The 20,155-nt window shown below is 38.3% G+C and overlaps 1 long non-coding RNA gene and 1 pseudogene across 1 annotated transcript in view; one reads left to right on the forward strand and one right to left on the reverse strand.

Moving 5' to 3' along the window:
- Nucleotides 1–1,484: 1,484 nt before the first annotated feature.
- LOC148726688 (uncharacterized) overlaps nucleotides 1,485–20,155 on the reverse strand; it is a 40,075-nt gene continuing 21,404 nt past the window's right edge. Inside the window, exon 3 of the long non-coding RNA XR_015989761.1 lies at nucleotides 1,485–1,805. This is a non-coding gene — a long non-coding RNA (uncharacterized LOC148726688). The remainder of the gene's footprint in view (nucleotides 1,806–20,155) is intronic.
- Nucleotides 13,026–14,541, forward strand: LOC148726689 (uncharacterized; annotated as a pseudogene).

Genomic DNA, 20,155 nt, shown 5'->3' on the forward strand with positions numbered 1-20,155 from the left:
TTTTTCTAAGCATTATCCTACGGTGTGGAAATTGTCTCTGTTAAAGCTCTTTGCTCCTAAAAGCAGTCTCTTTCCCCAGGAACTCCTTCCGGAAAACACACGTGTATTATGCACATGGTAAGGAAGTTGATATGATTGATAGTGATCGATATCGATAGTGATAGATAGCTTAAAGTCCCTATTCGCCCTCAGAGGTTTATATATATATATATTTCGACTCTTTGCGTTATCAGGATCAATCTCCAAAAAAAGTGTTTTGATTGATTAAATATTTCCTGAGATATGCCGCCTCAAAGTTCGTCATTTGGCCCCGCCCTACTGATTTGGCCGGGGTAAGTTATTACTGGTAACTAAAAGTCCCTCATGACGTCACAGCAAGAATGTCTTTCGATCAATGTGGTTACATTCACTTGAATATGCCTTAAGACGAATCTGGTATATTTGAGAAACCAGCGACCACGCAACGAGTCGGCATTTTCACATCATTTTACAGCAATAGACACACGTTCTTCTACAATAAGTTAACATTCATTCTTGTTGTGACGTCACTCGGCCCAGCAATTCTCTCCCGGCCAAGTCAAAAGGACGTGGCAAAAAGACAAAACGACAAATCCCCCCCCCCCCAAAAAAAAAAAAAAAAAAAAAAAAAAAAACAATGAAACTTTTTTCCTCATTTCTCTGGCGCTACGACTGTGTGATCACATGTCAAGATTTTTATAAGTACCCTGCATACTTGCTTTATAGCATGATTTCACAGATATCTTAATCTATGATATACTTTTCAGTGGAGAGTTAATTGGTTTGGGATTTATTTACACTCAAGGGAAATACACACAAAAAAACTCGTCCTGTTTACGGTATATCCATATTGACGTACTTTGCTTTCTTAGTCTTTCAAAATGTCACAAACATACTTTTCAAAGTGTCATTCTGTGTAACACAACAACAAGTAAAGGCTGCATGGTTAGAAAAGGATATACCCCTGAAGCTTTTGGTGGGTAGGCAACTTTTTATGGCTGTAACGGTTCTTTATTCAGACGTTTTCAAGAAATCTGCAAAGTTGGTAATCAGGAGATTTAAAACTTCATTTAGGAGAGCAGTGCCTTATTTTTTCTTAGTATCCAGCCAGTCAGAGTGTGATTTTACGGTCCAAGCCTAGACGTGTCATGACAGAAGTGTATCGGTCAGGATCAGCGCAAACCTTATTTGAATATTAACTCAATAACCATTATAAAAGGAATCATTTCAGGTTCTGAGGAATCTAACTGCTCTTGTAACGACGTTTTGTTAGAGCAATAATTGGGTTTTTGGCGTCCATAATCCTTCCACTAATAACTTACATAATTTGGCTTCGCAGGAAAGGTAAGGAACAATTCATTATCTATTGGGGTTGGGGTGGAAAGATTCATTTAAAAACGAAATTTTTGCCAAAAGTCCGTATTATTTTCAGTCTTTTTCCCTTTTTTAGGCGCTGTAGGCAAACAGAGGTAAGAATATATTTATTTAATCACTTTCACCGGAGTGTGGTGAGGGTCGCACAACAGAGCGAGGCTTCAAATTAAGTGCGCCCAATATCCCACTTAGACTGTGTTGATGTATAGCACCATATATGGTATTATCTTAACAAACAGTCTCTCACAAAAAAAAAAATAGAAATATTCTTGGCTGTTTATACATATTCGTATGCTTTGTTGATTGTAGGACCTTTAAAGATGAAAGGTGTTCCTGACGTAAGTTACAGTTGAGACCTCGGGGTCATGCTGGTGTGACCAGAAAGTCTGTTATCTTTCCTTAGTTACGGTTTCCTGAAAAAAAAAAAAAAAAAAAAAAAAAACTTTCTATGAATGAAAGGAAAAAAAGGAGGGATTTTATAACAAACGCCTATTGAATGGCGGCAGGTACAAAGTAATAGCGCACGCCGTTTAACCAGATAAGGACTTTGTCGAGGGATAAAGTCCTCCACCAGGTGACTCACTGAGTTTTTTCTCACTCGGTTATCCCGAGTTCAACTCTGAGGCTGACCTAGATGATTTGCCAAAAAGTGCACACAAAGGAGTTGACAATTCGTGTGCACATTCTTTCAAGATGCGAGGTAGGATCAGATCGGGCCCTGGGGACTAATGATCATTTAGTGTTTTCAGGTATTTTTCCACATGGCTGGTAGTGAAAAGAATGCCGCTCAATCTATCGTTTATTATGTTGCCAAGTTCGGGTAGATTGCTTTGTTCTGTGTGTATACAGATGAAAAATATAAGTTCATTTCTTCAGCTATACTTTCGTCGTCCGTAATTTCCTTTCCGTTTTCTTGAAAAGCACTAAGCCGTTTGCTCCTTTTCGTTTCGATTTTATATAGTTCCAGAATGGTTTAGCATTGTTGTCTGTTATCATAGTTTCCATGCGTTTTTTTAGGCGTTGCCATTTACTTAATAGTAAATGGCAACAACAGTCGGCTACACAAACAGATTGGATGGGCCCCCTGTGATTTCACTTTCGACTTCCACCTTCTTTAATTCTCGAAATCAAAGTGATTCTTGCATGTTGCGTTATGCGTAAAAAAAGTAAACAATTTTAGAAATTTAAATGTACCCAACAGAAAGATTTAGCTTACACATAAAAATAAGGTTCTTGAGTTGAAATAAGTGGCAGTCACCTTATTGTCATAGGTTAGACTGGGATGCCAATGGTTTAGTAGTGCATTTCTTTTTCAGTGAGTTATTTAGAGCTCGAGATTTTCACCATAGGTAACATCTGATGGAAGTTCATGAGAGTCCGAAGATATTTTTTTGCTATATACAATGTTTATGATTTTACATTTCCGTTCTGTTAGAAAAACGCAGTGAGCTTTCACGCGCAACCTAAAATTCCATCAAGTGACACAGATGATGTTACAGCGAAGGTCATTGTCTCGTCACATTTATATTCGATGTTCTTGTGGTTCTTCTAGGCGGTTCACCCTACCCAAGAATGGAAGTAAGAAAAATTGCAAACTTACTTCAGGAGGGGTACAGGATGCCTAAACCACAACACATTGATGAAAAATTGTAAGGATTCAGTCTTTTCCAACTTGTTCTCTTTCATTGTAAAAGGAAACATTTTATAAATCTCTCAAAAAATAACTGATGCTAGTTGGTTGCAGGATTACATGGTATCAGACGTGTTTCATTAAACAAACTTTCAGGCATGAAATCATGAGGAGATGCTGGCAAAATGACCCGCATGCAAGACCAACATTTATTGAACTGAAAAAGCAGCTGAAAGAAAGGGAAACTCTACATAAGGTAAGATGAACATAGCAGTTTCCTTGTTTTTCCGTTTTCAACTTGACAGTACTTAATTAAGATGGCTGTACGGTACTGATATCTTTTAGTTTTTTTATGAACTTTGGATTGAAGCTTATGCAAATAAAGCATTTGCTTCACAAAAATGGCCAGAAGCAGGTTAAAATGCTCCATTTGACAAAAAATTATCTAATATGTTTAAGAGGCTGTCCATGAGAAAACCATGCAAAACCATGCAGAGGGTGCTACAGGCCAGAAAACAGAATTGGCTAATATTCTGTGGGTAAGTATACTTGAGTGCATTATTTTCAAATATGTTATGATTGGGGTCCAAGCACCTTTCCTTTGTGTATGTATACAAGGGGGATCCCCTCGGGAGATCGAAATTTCTAGCAAACCTTACAATGAATCTAATGTAGGTTCTGTTAAGAGAATGGATTGGAGTTTTGTTGTACGCTTTCAATAATCTGTGTATTGTATTATCTTTTTCGAGCGTCTTCATACGTCTCATAAAGCGATTGAAACTACGACTTACAAACATGTGTTCATGTGTTCATTTGCTTACCGCCATCTTTGATTCGAGCCTGCAAATCAAGCGGTCTGCGATTTTCCTCTATGTAAATTGCTTTGGCGGGAAAGCGCGAAAGTTCAGTACAGCTGTAAAAACATTTGAATTCATACACGAAGTTGTTAACCTATATTGTAGAAGACAGGGTCGTATGCTGGCCTAACATTTTCTTCTATGGCTGCAAGTTTAACTCGCTCGTTTTCAAAACACTCGTCCATACCATTTGGCAATTCGAATCACTATCGTAACATCAAACAGTACGTGCCACTCCGTAGTTTCAACGGCTGAAAACATCTCAAGCAAACATCAAAGGTGAATGGCAGCTGATACTTTTGAGAGCTGGGTTATTTGATGAAGTTGGTGAAACGCTCGCAATCTGTCCCCTGAACAGAGATAATCTGTTCAGGGGACAGAGCAATCTGTCCCCTGACTTTCGTGTGTTGTAACACGGACAAATACTAATAGCTCACTTGCTCGCTATGTTTGTTTGGGCCGTGCGACGGAGATTTGCTAAAGGTGAAAAAGTTTCAGTCTCAGCACTCAATGTAAGAGAAATCGATCAGATTGTCCGCGAAAATCTTACCGGAAATTATACTGAATACTTTCGCAGGTATCACTAGAGAACGTGTTTTAAAGTTTGCGAGGTTTGTATACAACACGATGGTTGCAGTCATTGATATGTCGCTTTAAACGTTAAACGAGATTTAAGCTTAAATCTTTTCTAGATTTTTGCATAATTTGCTGTGACTGAAACTTTGCCAATCCTGTGAAGTTATTTCGTCGCACAGGCCACACAGGTATGTCGAGCAACTGGTACTTGCGCAACTTTCTGTGCGTGCCAAAATCTAATCTCATCTTCGCTTGAAAAAAAAGAAAAGCAAACCGTGGAAACTTTTGCTTATTAGATATGGGTAGATGACCCTGTACTATTAAGCTGACATTTGCAATAAAGCAAACCCGCCCTCTCCATCCATTATTTCTTGGTCTTTGGTTTTGATTTTCCCATTGAAAGCAGCATCGGATCGATTCCCAATGATCACAGAAGAGGTGAAATGACAATGACCAAGGGACTAGAAGCGAATCCGTGGCCTTCCTAGCTCAAGAATTTCAACACTCTATGCAGCAGTTGAAAGATTAAACTCTTTCCAAACCCCTTCGGTAACTGCCCGAAAAAACCTCTCCTTCCCACGATGTTCTCGTTAATAAGTTTTTGTTCAGATTTTAATTAGCTGACCGGAAACACAGCTAAGCTTTCTCTAAGCGCTTACTGGAGGTCGTCCACGAACTTAAGCCGTGTTGTGAACGACTTTAGTACAAAGCGAAGATTAGATTTTGGCGCGCACAGAAAGCAGAAAGCTACGTAGGCGAAAGCGCCAGTTGCTCCACATACCTGCGTGGCCCGTGCGACGAAATAACTTCCAGGGACTGGCAAAGTGTCAGTCACAGCAAATTATGCAAAAATTCTAGAAAGATACACAGATGTTTATTCGTGGATATTATCTGTTCCAAGATGCGGACAGTTTTAAGAGAGGGAAGCTCAAGGAAACCTGTAAGCTTCGAGGAACATATAATATCCAAAGACAAATATACGGGCATGTTTTCCCGCCAAATGAAGATTACTGTTTTTACTATTCTTCGAATATTTTCCAACGCGCGCGGAAAATATTTACTAATAGCTTACCGCTTACGGCGTGGGATGTTCACATTCCAGTGTTCTCCGATACGATTTTATGAACAAAACAAAAGTTTTCTTCTTCTGTACGAACCACCCAACGTTTCTCATCGTAAATTAAATTTTAAGGGCAGGGATCTCTGAATTGGGCCAGAGGGCCAACATAAACATATCCTTGGAAATCACCAGTTTTAGTTGGGGGAAATTCGGTCAAGTGATGCGTTTTGACCAATCGCGCGCGAGCAAAATATCTGTTGAATTATAAGCAATAATCTTGCACAACTCAAAATTTAGCATGTGGCGAAGAAACCCGTTGAGAAACCAGGAGGCTCACGCGAGCTACAGGTTCCTCATATCATGCAAAAGTGAATGCTGTTTATATGGCGGCGTGATTCAGGAAAAAAATGTTGTCAATAAAAAGGAAAGAACGCACGAAAAAGGAAAACAACAACAACTGCAGCAGGTACTCAAAAAAACATATTCTAAAAACCTTAAGTAGAGTGAAAAGAAAATATCAAGTAAAAAAAGGGAGTCAACCATGGAGCAGTGTTGGCGATTTTGACTTACACGGGAAAGCGTGCCAATGTTTTGGATTTCTATACTCAGAGATTTAAGAATAAACACTAGCGAGAAAAACACACAACGTTTCGATGACTCCATGTCATCATTCTCAAGTGAGAAGAGAATAAAAATGAATAGTTAATTTATACCGTACGAAGGTGGCAAACGTAAAAAGATTTATTATCAACAGAAGAATTTATTATCAGCAGAAGATTTATTATCAACGCTAAATAACTGCCATCCGTCCATACACTTCACCATGGAGCTAGCATCTGGAAACAAGTTACCTTTTGTCGGTATGGAAGTGCTCAAGAAAGGCTGTAAACTAGAAACTAGTGTTTATCGGAAACCAACAAACACAGGCCTATTGCTTCATCACCAGAGCCACGTCGATAAAAGGTACAAGAAATCACTACTTAAGACCATGTTGAATCGTGCATTCCGCCTGTCGTCCACATGGGAGTCCTTCCAATCTGAATGTGATCATCTAAAGATGATGTTTACAAACCTCAAGTATCCCGACCACCTCATCAATTCCACCATCTCTCACTTTGTCACCTCAGTTAGGTCGGAAAACCCTGTAGTGCAAGCTCAATTATCCGTCAACGAAAATGCTGTTCACCGAGTGGTTTTGCCTTTTAAAGATCAAAAGTCAGCTGACGCAGTGAAAAGGCAATTATCAGATCTAAGCAACAAAATCGATCACACCCTTCATCCCGTGTTCAAGAGTCGCAAAATCTGTGAAGATCTCAGAGTACGTGAGCCTAAACCTCCTATAGTTAGCCAACAATGCGTTGTATATAATTATAAATGTGATCTGTGTGATGCAGAGTACGTCGGGTACACCAGCCGGCATTTACATCAACGTATTAATGAGCACCGTAATTCGGCCATCGGCAAACATCTAAAGAACGACCACGGCCTACAAACCATCGGCGACCTGACCAAGCATTTCAACGTACTTAAAAGTGCACCGGGAAACTGGACTGTTTAGTTCATGAAATGCTTTTCATAAAGAAGATGAAGCCCTCTTTGAACAAACAATCGGATTCCATACGCGCGAAACTATTTATTTAATAGTTTACATTTATGAACTTAACACGCGCAATTATTTATTTAAATATTTTAAATATTTTAAACTTTTTACGTTTGCCACCTTCGTACGGTATAAATTAACTATTCATTTTTATTCTCTTCTCACTTGAGAATGATGACATGGAGTCATCGAAACGTTGTGTGTTTTTCTCGCTAGTGTTTATTCTTAAATGTCTAACAAAATCTAATGTCATTCGTATACTCAGAGAATTGAAAAATTCAGTTCCTTGGAAACACAACGCAAACTTTTGATATTTTTTCTGCAAGGGGGTATGTAAAAGGGGTTGTTTGGTTTGATAACAATGATTGATACTAGGAGGACGGCACATCTCAAACATATTTGGTACTTTTATCTTGTATTGTCCCCTGCTGGCCTATTCCTTTGATACACGTATGTCTTTCTTGTGTATGTTTAAACTGCTGTGTCAGAGCATGTCTTTCAATGACTAAAACAATCTTACTGTGTAGCCTCTAATCGTTTAAACGGTTCGTTAATAAAAGGAACACGAAGTAGAGAGATACTTTGCTACTTGACTGGCAAGCGATTAGTTTACTATGCGAAATTCAAAGTGGCGACGTTTTAGCAGATTTGAGGGAAATTTACGAAAGGAGTCGCTTTTTAGAAGACATGGTCATTGCCATAATTTAATACTATTTGTAGTCAATATTCATAAATTACTCTTTCATTTGACTCGCAAGTTATTGGTGTGCGTGCATTTCGTGACTGTTTGTGTCCTTGCTAAATCTAAAGAATGCGCGAATCTGTTTTCCCGACTTATCCGAGCCTCAAATGGTAGGGTGTGTAAAAAAATTAGATTATCCGTTCTAAAGTTGATTTAAGATCGGAGAGCATTCAACTGAGGATGATGATTCGAAGTTAAAACTAATTTGGAGCAAAAGAGCTCATTGCGGAGTGCAATGAAATTAAAAATAATAATAATAACAAAAAAAAAAAAGATTTAAAAACATTGTTCATTTACCAACTGGAGAAACTCATGCTTCCTGCATGAGCAGCGTGGCCTACTAAAGCAACAGTCGTAGATACAAGGTTTTCTTGTTTTATATTTAGTTTACTTGTGAGATCACTTTTTATTAGAACTCCAGGGGATTATATATTTTCTCTGAGTTGTAAAATTTCTAGTCATATCAGATTTTTACAGTGGTACAAGAATGTCGGTCCCAGTTAGAAGTTAGCGAGGACTATTTCAAATTAAATAAGCATATCAGTCATAGAGGTGTGCTGCTTTGTTGTCACACTCACAATCCTTCTCGGTCACTTGCCTTAGAGTGGACATTTAAATCTGTATTAAATACAAAACACTTGAGTAGATAGATTACAGTATGTAACAATGGCAGATATTAGATCTGAGCCCGCGTAAAAGCGGTTTTGTTTAAAGGTGCACGGAATTGAGGCACTTGGGCCAAAGGCTTTGTAAATTCTCAAAGGTAACACTGTATATTTAAAAACAACTCGCAATTTGCGCTATTTTTTTTACTTTTATCGAGAATCTGAAGCATTCAAAAGGCAACGATAGCAATGGTCAGACATTGTATTATATTCGGATGCAACAACCGGAGCGATAAACCACACTGCAAAATCTTGGCCGGAAAGTCATCATCAATCGAGCGTCTTGCCTTCGGAGCCTTCCTTTTGGTTTTCTGCTCGGAGAAACTGAATATTGTCGGAACTGAGTCTGACTTAAGACTTACTTTCCGGCCAGCATATGACTTGGAAAAGTCTTCCCTTTCAAAATGTTCACTGCATAAAACAAATTTTTACTTACGGGCGTGTTTTCCCGTATAATCTTGACTAGCCAAGTCGCCAGAAGTTTCTTGTTGCTCAGTGGCAGTGAATGCCACGAAAGATGCTTGCAATGTGGTTTATCGCTCCGGTTGTTGCATCCAAATGCAATACAATGTCTGACCGTTGCTATCTTTGCCTTTTGAATGCTTCAGATTGTCGATAAAAGTAAAAACATTGCGTAAAATGCGAGTTATCTTGAAATATACAGTGATACCTTTGAGAATTTACAAAGCCTTTGTCCCAAGTGCCTCGATTCCGTGCATCTTCAGACAAAACCGCTTTTACGCGGGCTCAGATCTAATATCTGCCATTCAAGCATGTAATCAACCGGATTTTCCAGATTACCACTTATTGAAAATGTGTTCGGGATGAGCTGTTCCTTCAAAAGTTTATAGATAATTTCAGCTGAAACAAAACAACTTTATAGACCATTCTCAAAATCAAATTCTCCTGGGGGTACTTACTTTGCTTTAGAAATCCCACTCTCAGGCGGCAACTCATAAGGGAACTGGGCTCAATCAACCTAGGCTTCCTAAAGGTGAAGGATTCAATAACAAAGGGTAGGAACACAAATTCCATTTTTTTCAAGCTGTAAACTACATGAAACCTTGAGGGGAGCGTCAGACTCAATCTTTCATAAGAATGAAATTCTTTTACACCGTTCAGAGGGTCCTTCGATAGTACATTCAATACAATCAGAAGGCATGTGTCCAGACATCTAAGTCAGATGCAACGACTATATAATATTATCAGAAAATATCTTCCCTCTTAACGCGACTCTTAGATCGTAGACATGTTGCACGGATTGTACATGTATTGCTAGAGTTCATAGATTTAGGCTAAGGGCTCTCTTAGTACTTTGCCTTGATATTGTTTCTTAAGCAGCTTTGTATATAGGCAGTGTTTAAGTGACCTTCATATGGAAAAAGAGGCGTTCAATCTAGAAAACGCAGTCATTTTATCAAACTTTGGTTTTTGAGAATTAATAACTTTAGGAGTTGTTTCAACTTATTTTAATTTTCAAGATATGCTCGGTTTTTGGTTGATTTTTAATCAGAGAAAAATAAGCAAGGTTTAAATTGATTCCCGTGTGGAGTTCCTTCTGATGGTAAATTAATTTCTATTTCCCGTCCCCAAAGTTTTATTTGGATTGCAAATTTTACCGGTAACTTTGGCAGATTAGCATCTTTTCAGAGCAAGTAGAGCTCAACTAATTTAACAAACTTTAATTTCCCTCAGACTCGTGGAGCTGAGAGCGAAAGAGAGGGGGGTAATAATTATCCTTTACCCCTGTTTCTTCCCCAAGACAGAAAGCGTAGAACCTTAGAATTATGTTTTTATTTTTCGAGAAAAATAGCTCTACACTTTATCGAACCTCAAGGGAAACGACCGGTGTTAAAATTGTCTACATATTTTAATTCTAATTACACTACGTGAGCTACATCTAACTGTGGTCGTCGGCCTTAAGCGCCACGCGCTTTGCATGTTGACGACAATGTCACATTTAAGTGACAAAAGCGGAAGAACAGTAACATATTCAAAACAGAAAACATGTAATTTGTGGTAATCCTAATTAGCATAAATTGATATTTTTCCGGCACGCATCGGAGGACTGGGAGTGGCTGCGAGGTACGAAGAGAGTTATGGGATCGTGATACGTAAGCAGAGGTCGCTAGTAGAACAAGGCATTCTACGGTCAGCCTTCACCGGGCGTAGCTGTTCGTTTTCGTTTTCGTCTTTTGTATAAATTTAGAGCGGTACTTGCATAGTACCTTTAGTAGTTATGTAAAAATGTCATTCATAGGATACCTAAAACCCCAAGGGTGGCACCGCTGCCTTGGTCGGGGGTACACGTTCCCCGTTTTTTCCACCTGCTGGTTTTTAGGGGTTTTCGTGTCCGGCTTTGGTGCATTTAGTTTACTTCAATTGTAATAGGCTTCTGTTAGCATATCGACTTGGCCTTAAATAAACGGTGGCTTGGCTGGCCAACCCGCCCAGATATATCAACTCTTTGTGTGTCGGTTGAGCAGTGAAGGCAAAATCTGCCGCATCCCACATATTTATGATTACCCTGTTCTACAAGAGATTCAATAATGTATTTTTTACCAATAATTGAATGGCAAAAAATAATTAACAACAATAATAATGATATCAATAGTAACAATTATTTAAAGGGGCTAGCAACAAAACCTCGTAATCGGATTCCCCTATCCTCCGGCTCCAACGATGATTATCCATGCTTCTTTTAATTTTCCCTGTTAATTATGAATAACTTTCTTATTTTATTGCAATTGCATATTTTGAGACTTTTGTTTTCAACAAAAAGGCCTTCTGCATTTTAGGATATGCCTTCATTCCGCGTTTAAGATATTCCACCATTCTCCCGATCTACCGATCCGTCGATCCACCGTTCCTCCCTTCCATCATTATGAGGAATAATTCAAGGTATCGTATTATGCAGCTTATTCGCTTCGCAAATTTGACATATTTCTGCAAGGACAAGTTTTGATTTTAGTTATTTGTCGGTAGTGGTAGAAGTAGTGGTAGTAGTAGTGGTGGTGGTAAAATTATATTTGTACACGGTATCAATTCATATTACATGCTCTTCAATCGAGCCGTGTTCTAAATACAAACTAATTCTTTAATTAACCAATAATATATCTAAGTAAATGAAAAATCTGTACAAGGTTTTAAAACGACTTCCCTTTCCTTAAACCCCATTTTCTATTAGTTAAGATACCATTAGAAATAACACGCAGTAAATGGTTTAAACCTGGAGGTAATATGTAAAAGTGTAGTGTGATCGTCCGGGTGTGTGTAGTCCTCAACAGGACTCTTTTTTTTTTTTTATTGTTTATTACACTTACACATGTACTTACACTATAATTACTTTTTACACCATGTTTAAACTACATTAACTTACACTACTTACAATACATATATAACAATACAGTTACACTAGTCAAATTTAATTACAGTTGATCTATTTACCACATTATTGTTTACATGTTAATTGTCGAGTAACTACTGAGAATTGTGTTTGCTATTTAAACTACAAGGGAATTGATTTTCCAGAAATTGATAAACTGTTAAATAAAAAAAGATAGCGAAGAGGTCAAAATACAAAGTTGAAAAAAAAAAAAAAAAAAAGACAATACAATTTTATAACGACAGAAAAAATTTCCATTTGTTCCTGAACTCCTTCTCGTTATTACAAGTGACAGCAATATATTTTTCTAGATAAATTTTGTCGCGCACAAGTGAGACGAAATCATCGAAACGGCAATTTATGGTATTTAAAGCGTTAACATATAAAAAATATTTGCCTAGATATATGTAAAAGTGTAGTGTGATCGTCCGGGTGTGTGTAGTCCTCAACAGGACTCTTGCCGCTGGTGGTGAATGACGTTTCGACAACCTGTGGGTTAAGTCATCGTCAGAGTAAAGTAAATAATTGTTGTCAGTAGAATTTTCTTAGTCAAGTTCGTGTAAAATGATTGGTCAGTTTTGCCGTGGGGCTATTGGCTTTAAGACACCAGTGGCGTAAGTCAGTCGTGATTGGTCTGATTTCATCTGTCGTTTAAGTTAGGTCTTTCTGTTCAGTTCGTTTGTCATATTAATGTTGTGAATGAGTCGTTTGTATGGAGCTGGTAGCAGTCAACACCTGTTAAGGGGGTCTGTTCTAAGTTAGTAAACCAGCTTTCTAGAATCTGTCGTTGAAAGTAGTTGGTGCAGTAGGTTAGGCATTGCGCAGAGTCCCAGTCAATATTGTGGTTTGTGAGTCAATGACGTTCCGCGATGTGATTGTTGGCATCACCTTCCCTCGTGGCCCGTCTGTGTTCAGTCAGTCTTGTTGTGAGGTTTCTGCCAGTCTCTCCCATGTACCAAACTTGGCAGACGGAGCAATTGATCTTCTAAATCGCTCCCTATCTGTTCCTAGGTTTGTCCATGTCTTTAACGTTGGTTAGTAACCGACATAGTGTGGTTATGGGTTTGTGGATGACACGGATATTAAAGGGTTGTAAGATGCACGAGATGTTCTTAGACATGCCTTTCAACTACGGTATGGTTGTTGTAGTCGTAGGAGATGTGGTGTCATCTGTTTCAGTAGTAGTAGTAAGTCGGTGAGTGTTTGATCAGATGAAGTCGTCGTTGTAGTTGTTCTTTGAAAAATCGCGGTAAAGGTATTTGTTCTCATCAGATAAGCTGTCTGTCGTGTTACGCGCATTGTGTTATAGTTCTAATAGTTATAGCTTTGTGTCAAGTAGGGTTGTAGGATGACTCATCAAGTAATCTGTCGGTGTATGTTGGTTTCCTGTAAACTGTCGTCCATCGTGAGTTGTTGTCACCGCTTACCAGACAGTCTAGAAAAGGAAGTGCACCATTTTCTTTAACTTCTCTGGTAAACTGTATGTCAGTGTTTTGTCCATTAAGGTAGTGGTGCAATGCGTTGATTTTGTCGCGTTATAAGGCGGCAAATGTGTTGTCAACGTGGTGTAACCAAGGCGGTATCATTTGTGGGTAAGTCGAAGGGCCCTTTCGACCTGCCCAGAAGCGATACCGCTTTGGCTACACTACACTACATTGACGACACATTCACTGCCGTGCAACACGACAATTGACCCATTCCACCACCACCTTAATGGACAAAACACTGACAAACAGTTTACCAGAGAAGTTGAGGAAAACTGAAAGCTTCCTTTTCTAGACTGTCTGGTAAGCCATGACTACCACTCACTATGGATGACAGTCTACAGGAAACCGACACACACAAATAGATTACTAGAAGAGTCGTCCTAAAACCCTACCTCACACAAAGCCACAATTATCAGAACTCTAACATGACACGCGCAACTAGTATGCAACATGACAGACGGCTTATCCGACGAGAAAAAATGCCTTTACCCTGTTTTTTCAAAGAAAAACTACAACAACGACTTCATTCGACGAAACTCTCACTAACCTAGTGTTGCTACCAAAACAAACAACACCCCAATTCTTACAACTACAGCAACCATACCATACAAAAAAGGCATGTCTGAGAACATTTTGCACATCTTACAACCCTTCAATATCTGCATCGCCCACAAACTCACCGCCACACTACGTCAGTTACGAACCAACGTTGAAGACAAGGACAAACCAAGGAACAGACAGGGAGCGATTTATAAGATCAATTTCCCTGACTGTCAAGCCTCCTACATTGAAGAGACTGGCAGAAACCTTGCAACAAGACTGACTGAACACAGACAGGCCACGAGGAAAGGTGATGTCAAAAATAACATGGCTGAACATCATCGACTGACAAACCACAATATTGACTGGGACTGCGCAATGCCTAACCTACAGCACTAACTACTTTCAACGACTGACTCTGGAAAGCTGGCTTACTAACTTAGAACAGACTCCCCTAAACAGGCGGCAACTACCTCCTCCTCCATGCAAACGACTTATTCACAACATTAACATTACAATGAACCGAACACAACGACCTAACTTTACCAACGGATCGAAACAGACCAACCACGACCAACTTACGCTACTTGAGTCATACAGCCAATAATATCACGGCAAATCTGACCAATCATTTTACACGAACTGGACAAAGAACATTCTACTGACAACAACTATTCGCTTGACTCTGATAATGACTTAAGCTTCTGCACAGGTCGTCAAAACGTCAGTCACCACCGCTGACAACAATCCTTCTCAGGACTACCCCTCACCCAGACGATCACACTACACTTTCACAGAAATAATATGATCATGTAAAGACTTGCATACTACCCTCTCGAGTAGATTCCCTAGAGCACTAAGTAAAGATATTGGTTGAAAATGTTAGGGTCCACTCTATTCCGTTTTATAAAGATAGGTATAACTGAAGATTCTTTCCACTGCTGGGGGAACTTACAACAATCCTTGCTCTTTTTAAAGACTTCAAGCAAGCCTTGGATATGAGATCCCTGGGCCAGTTTGGCAGGTGAGATTTGATCTGGTCCAAGTAATGTAATCTATTGCCATGATGTCCAAATATCAACAAGTTTAAACTAAAAGTGAGGAATCAAAGAAGTATTTACAGAACGTACTTTTCGTACCTTTTTAATGGTATTTCTGTGATTTTCATATATTTTCTCATAAATTTGCATTTATGTTAATGTACATTTTTTAAAAAAATTTATTGCTATATTCCCATGGTTTCTTCTTTATTTAGGAGATCCTTAATACAGTTTAACCTTTGGGCTTCCTTTTTCTTAATAGTTCTTATTTTAACAGTGCTACTTATTTTCTAAAAAAAAGTATGGTATTATATACACTACCCTTCTCTTCTTAACCAAAATGATAGCAATCATGTCAGAGGAGAAAGCAGAAAGCATACTTGCCAATAGCTTCTGTAGCCTTCATGGAAAAGCTGGGAGAAATATTTTCATGAATTTATTCCTTGAGCACAGGAATATTCTTTAAAGGCAAACTTGGATCTTCTTGGGCCAAATTTCAAAGAAGAGTCTGCCCAGAGTATAGGAAGTTTAATTGGTGTCAATCATGGTATTTTGATTGATAGTAGTGTACATCAGGATTCGGTAAGAAATCAAAAGATTACACCAAACTCAATGCTTTTCTGCACATCCAAGAAAGACCAGGTTATCACTCCATTCCAAAAATAAGTGCAAACCTTGTAAAGGAAATAGATTATACAGACTTGTGCAGTTGGATACAATCAGCTGCATTAGGAAGACCACTGGCTGATTTTCGTGATATTATGGCTTCAAAGATGGTAACAGTTCGGTGTGAAGTCGTGGGCATACAGCAAGCCACCAACAAAATTTCTGTGTTTCATGCTTTAAAAAAACTTATCCCTCACACAGATAACATAATGGGAGATTGCTAGTCATGTGGTTTTTCCCAGCTGCTAGAAAATTATGTCATAACATGGAATCTCTGCATAATGGTCATCACTGAAAATACCAAAAGCTTTGGTTCACTTTGCCACACCAACAGCTTCAACACCATTGAGCTGTGTTGGATACAACTTATGAAATAAAGGCAGCAATGAAACCAAATGATATCAAGCTCACAATTTCCAAAGAAAACAGAGAAATTGTTATCCAATATGACGGTATTGAGTGTAAACTCGTGTTGATAGAAATTACTAACACTGTGAACTTTGATTTCTTATAAATTAATAAAAATTAAAAATAAAATTTTCCAGTCTGTTACTGTTATTCCTAGAACAATGATTTTAAATACCAAATCATTAATTTACTTTGCCCTTGCACTGTTAGTTAAAATTCTTGTAACAATAGATAACTTATGTGCAAGTTTAAATTTTGTTTAAAGATAATCGTACCATTTTGAAACCAAACAGAGAAGTTATAATCTAATTTGATGATATTGAGTTCAAATTGTTGTCAGTAGAGAGATAAAATTACCAATACCATAGACTTTAACACCTTATTAAAAAAGAATAGCACCAGAACATTCAATTTAGAAATTACCCAGTTGACATTTTTTCCAATGTTACTGCTAATCCCAATATCAATAATGATGTTTACAGCATGTCCTTGATGAGCATTTAGTACCATGTTTTCAGTGTTTTATTAGTTTAGATTGGTACAATAGATAAATACTGGGTATGTAGAAGTTTGATTTGTTTTCAAAAAAATAATACAGTTTTGAAACCAAACAGAGAAATTATCATCCAGTATGATGACATTAATGTTAAATCTTGTCAGTAGAGTGATGAGATTACTAATATCAAGAGCTTTGGTTTCTAAACAAAACCTAGCAATTGTTAAGAAAAGGCTCAGGACATTCAATATAGACATTACACGTCCCTTTTTTCTGTACTTTCCAATGTTAGTGTTATTCCTAATTCATGCACCAAGGCTTTAGTCTACCAGTGCCCCGTGGCCCCTGGCACCTTATTTTTGCTTTTGGGTGACTCAAGAATCTTAGCTTTTTCAGAAAAAGCATATGCTGAGCACCCTCAATTTCAGTTTCAGACTTGGAGCACAGACTTGATGCACCCTCACCTTTACCAGTTTGTGTATGCCTACCTCCAAATCCATCACACTAATTGTCTGCTTGGTTCCAGCCAGCCCAGTGAATATCAGCCCAGTTTGCAGTCTGCTGGTAATCCAACCTCTGCTTGTCAACTCTTATACTAATGCACAAGAGAGCTGTTTCCCTTAGTCTGTTGGATGTCATTAAGGCAACCCAAACCTCATCACCCAACACCAAAGAGCCTACCATACAGGACAAAACTGAAAAGATCCGAGAGATCCATGGAAAAAATTCTCAAGTGGATAGACACACTAATTGTTGTTCATTGCGGCAACAGGGAGAATCGAAAGCCAGATGCAATTCAGGAAACAGTAACTTCCCAACTTATCGCTAACACAGCTTTACACCCTTTACCGTAATTGTAGCATGATATATATCTTCTCCAGTAGAGAAGGAACAAGCAGTTGATCTAACAATGAGCAGAATACAGCCCTTTAGCACTGATGAAGGCCATAACATTTGTGGAGTCGGTAACAAAAAGCCCCCAACTCAAAAAAAATATTAAGATGAGAGAATTTGTCTTCCAGTATTTTCTATAACCACTGATTGATGCAAAACAATAACATGAATTTTGCAAAGCTAATCCAGAAAAACCGATTCAGTGTTGCATTGAATTTTCCTGTCATAATTATAAAGTTATTTTGCAAAAATTACAAAACACTTTCTTTATAGTCTAAAGGAAAACATAACTTAGCCATTAAGCAGGAAAGCAAGGGAAGGTGACAAAACCACTGCATTATGGATATTGGTAAGTCTGAACAAACATTGGGCATCTCATATGTAGGTTTAGCCGAGTGAAATTGTTGTCCTCACTAATGGCAGAGCCAATGACTTTGACAGACTTAAAAGTATAAAAAAATTAAACGCTTTAAAATACAGACAACAGTTGGAACAAAGATCGTATCAACTTTTTCAAATGACAAAGAGCTTTTTTTCAAGAACAAAAATAACTGCATTTATGTGCCATCAAAAGTAATGACAATTAATTCTCTCTAAATGATTGACCCTTTTAGGTGACCCAAGTATGAATGATTCAAGTGGTAAGTTGTATTCAATTTTTACCATTTGCTTAATAGTCAACAAGATAAAACATTGAACAATCTGGAGAAATTAACCCACAATTTTCATCAAAGAGTTTATTTCTCAAACTAATAATTTTCCTTTCACCTGAATTTAAGTGACATGTTATAATACACTGATAATAAAGTACCTGGTAAGTTATGTGCTATACACATAAATGTACATCAGCCTAAATTGATGCAGTACCCATCGTGAAATCAAACATCATTAAGAAAATGTTTAATGAAGCAACTCCAATTTCCTATATGAATCCACGACAACCTCTCACAAATTGTGATATATCAATCTACTGAAAAAATTGACAGTGACAGTATTATATACTATTACTCATGATCCCTATTCATTTAACTATAAAGATGAGACCATGCAAGAACATAGTGTTCTTAAAATATAATTATTTTCATAGAGTTGTGGGAACATGGAACTCCCTTGCCCTTTCTATCTGTGAGGCAAGAAGTGTAAATTCTTTTAAAATCTTAATTCATGGATTAGTTCATTCTCTTAAATTGTATTTACTTTTTAATATTTATATCTATATCTACCATTATTTTAATTTTCATCATTATTCTCATTCAATTAGAACTCGTGATCTGCCCTAATATGGGGTCTACGACTCTTTTGCATTAATCCCTTGGCTTCTGTTTTTTGTATGCCATAATTCAGAGTATACCAGTATTCAATGCTTTTGATCAGTAACAACTCAAATTCAATAATTTAGTCCTTTTATTTCAGAACAAAGCATGGTTGATTATTTACAGAACCTGTCGCCTATAAAGACCAGCAAAAACATGAATCAATATTTTTCTCAAAATTTCCAAACAAACACTACAGCAAATTGTGCTGCGTATCGTCATCAGGTAACAGATTTGAGCATTTCTCAGCCGACTACCAAAAAGTTGCCCACCTCAGTCAAGAGTATGTACTGTCAAGCTTACGACACTTCTATTGGATAATCAAGGGACGTTTAGCTGTGCGTCGAGTGATTAGTGGCTGTTTCCAGTGTAAGAAACTTGGTGCAGTTCGTGGAGAGCAGTTGGTGGCCGACCTGCCAAGGGAAAGACTAATGTCAGGAGATCCACCGTTCGCATACGCAGGCATGGACTACTTTGGTCCCTTTATGTATATCAAGGTCGCTCAAACGTGAAACGTTTCGGGTGTCTGTTTACTTGCCTGGTCGTCATGAGCCGTTCATGAACTCACTTGACACTGATTCATTCGTTAATGCGTTACGAAGATTCATTAATTTACAAGGATGTCCAGTTACTGTTTACAGTGACAACGGGACAAATTTCCAAGCAGGGGAAAAAGAGTTACGCAAGTCGTTGAATGATTTGAATCAAAAATCAATCCACATGTTTCTTCGTCAGAAGAATATAAGATGGAAATTCAATCCTCCTGCAGCCTCACACACATGGGTGGGGCATGGGAGCGTACGATCAGATCCGTGCGCAAGATCCTGAGAGCACTGCTAGGGCTACAACTTGTCTCTGAAGAAATGCTCCGAACCTTGATGGGCGAAGTTGAAGGGATCTTAAATGGCAGACCGTTGACTCCAGTCAGTAATGACCCGAAGGACCTGGATCCTCTATTCCAAACCATCTGCTCTTGTTAAGAGCCAGCCCAAATTTGTCTCCTGGAGTCTTCAACAAAGAAGAAATGTACAGCAAGTAACGCTGGCGTCAAGTCCACTACATGGCCAATTTGTTTTGGAAGCGCTGGTTAAAGGAGTATTTGCCAACCGAGCAAAGTGGACCAAACCTCGCCGTTGCTTAGCGAACGGAGACCTGGTTCTAATTGCAGATGACAACATTCATCGAGGAAGATGGCCGTTAAGTCGAGTAAATGAACCAATGTTTTCACGGAAAAAGACGGAAAAGTCCGATCAGCCAAGGTGCAAACAGCTACCACAATTCTTACAAGACCAGTAACTAAACTGGGTTTCTTGGAAGGAGAAAAGAAAGCTTAAATAGAGAAACTGAACCTGTTGTTAAGAAGAGTACAACGAAATTGAAAATCCATACTGTAAAAGGATGTAC

Source organism: Stylophora pistillata, chromosome 7, assembly GCF_964205215.1.
Source record: "Stylophora pistillata chromosome 7, jaStyPist1.2, whole genome shotgun sequence".
Classification (NCBI taxonomy): Eukaryota; Metazoa; Cnidaria; class Anthozoa; order Scleractinia; family Pocilloporidae; genus Stylophora; species Stylophora pistillata.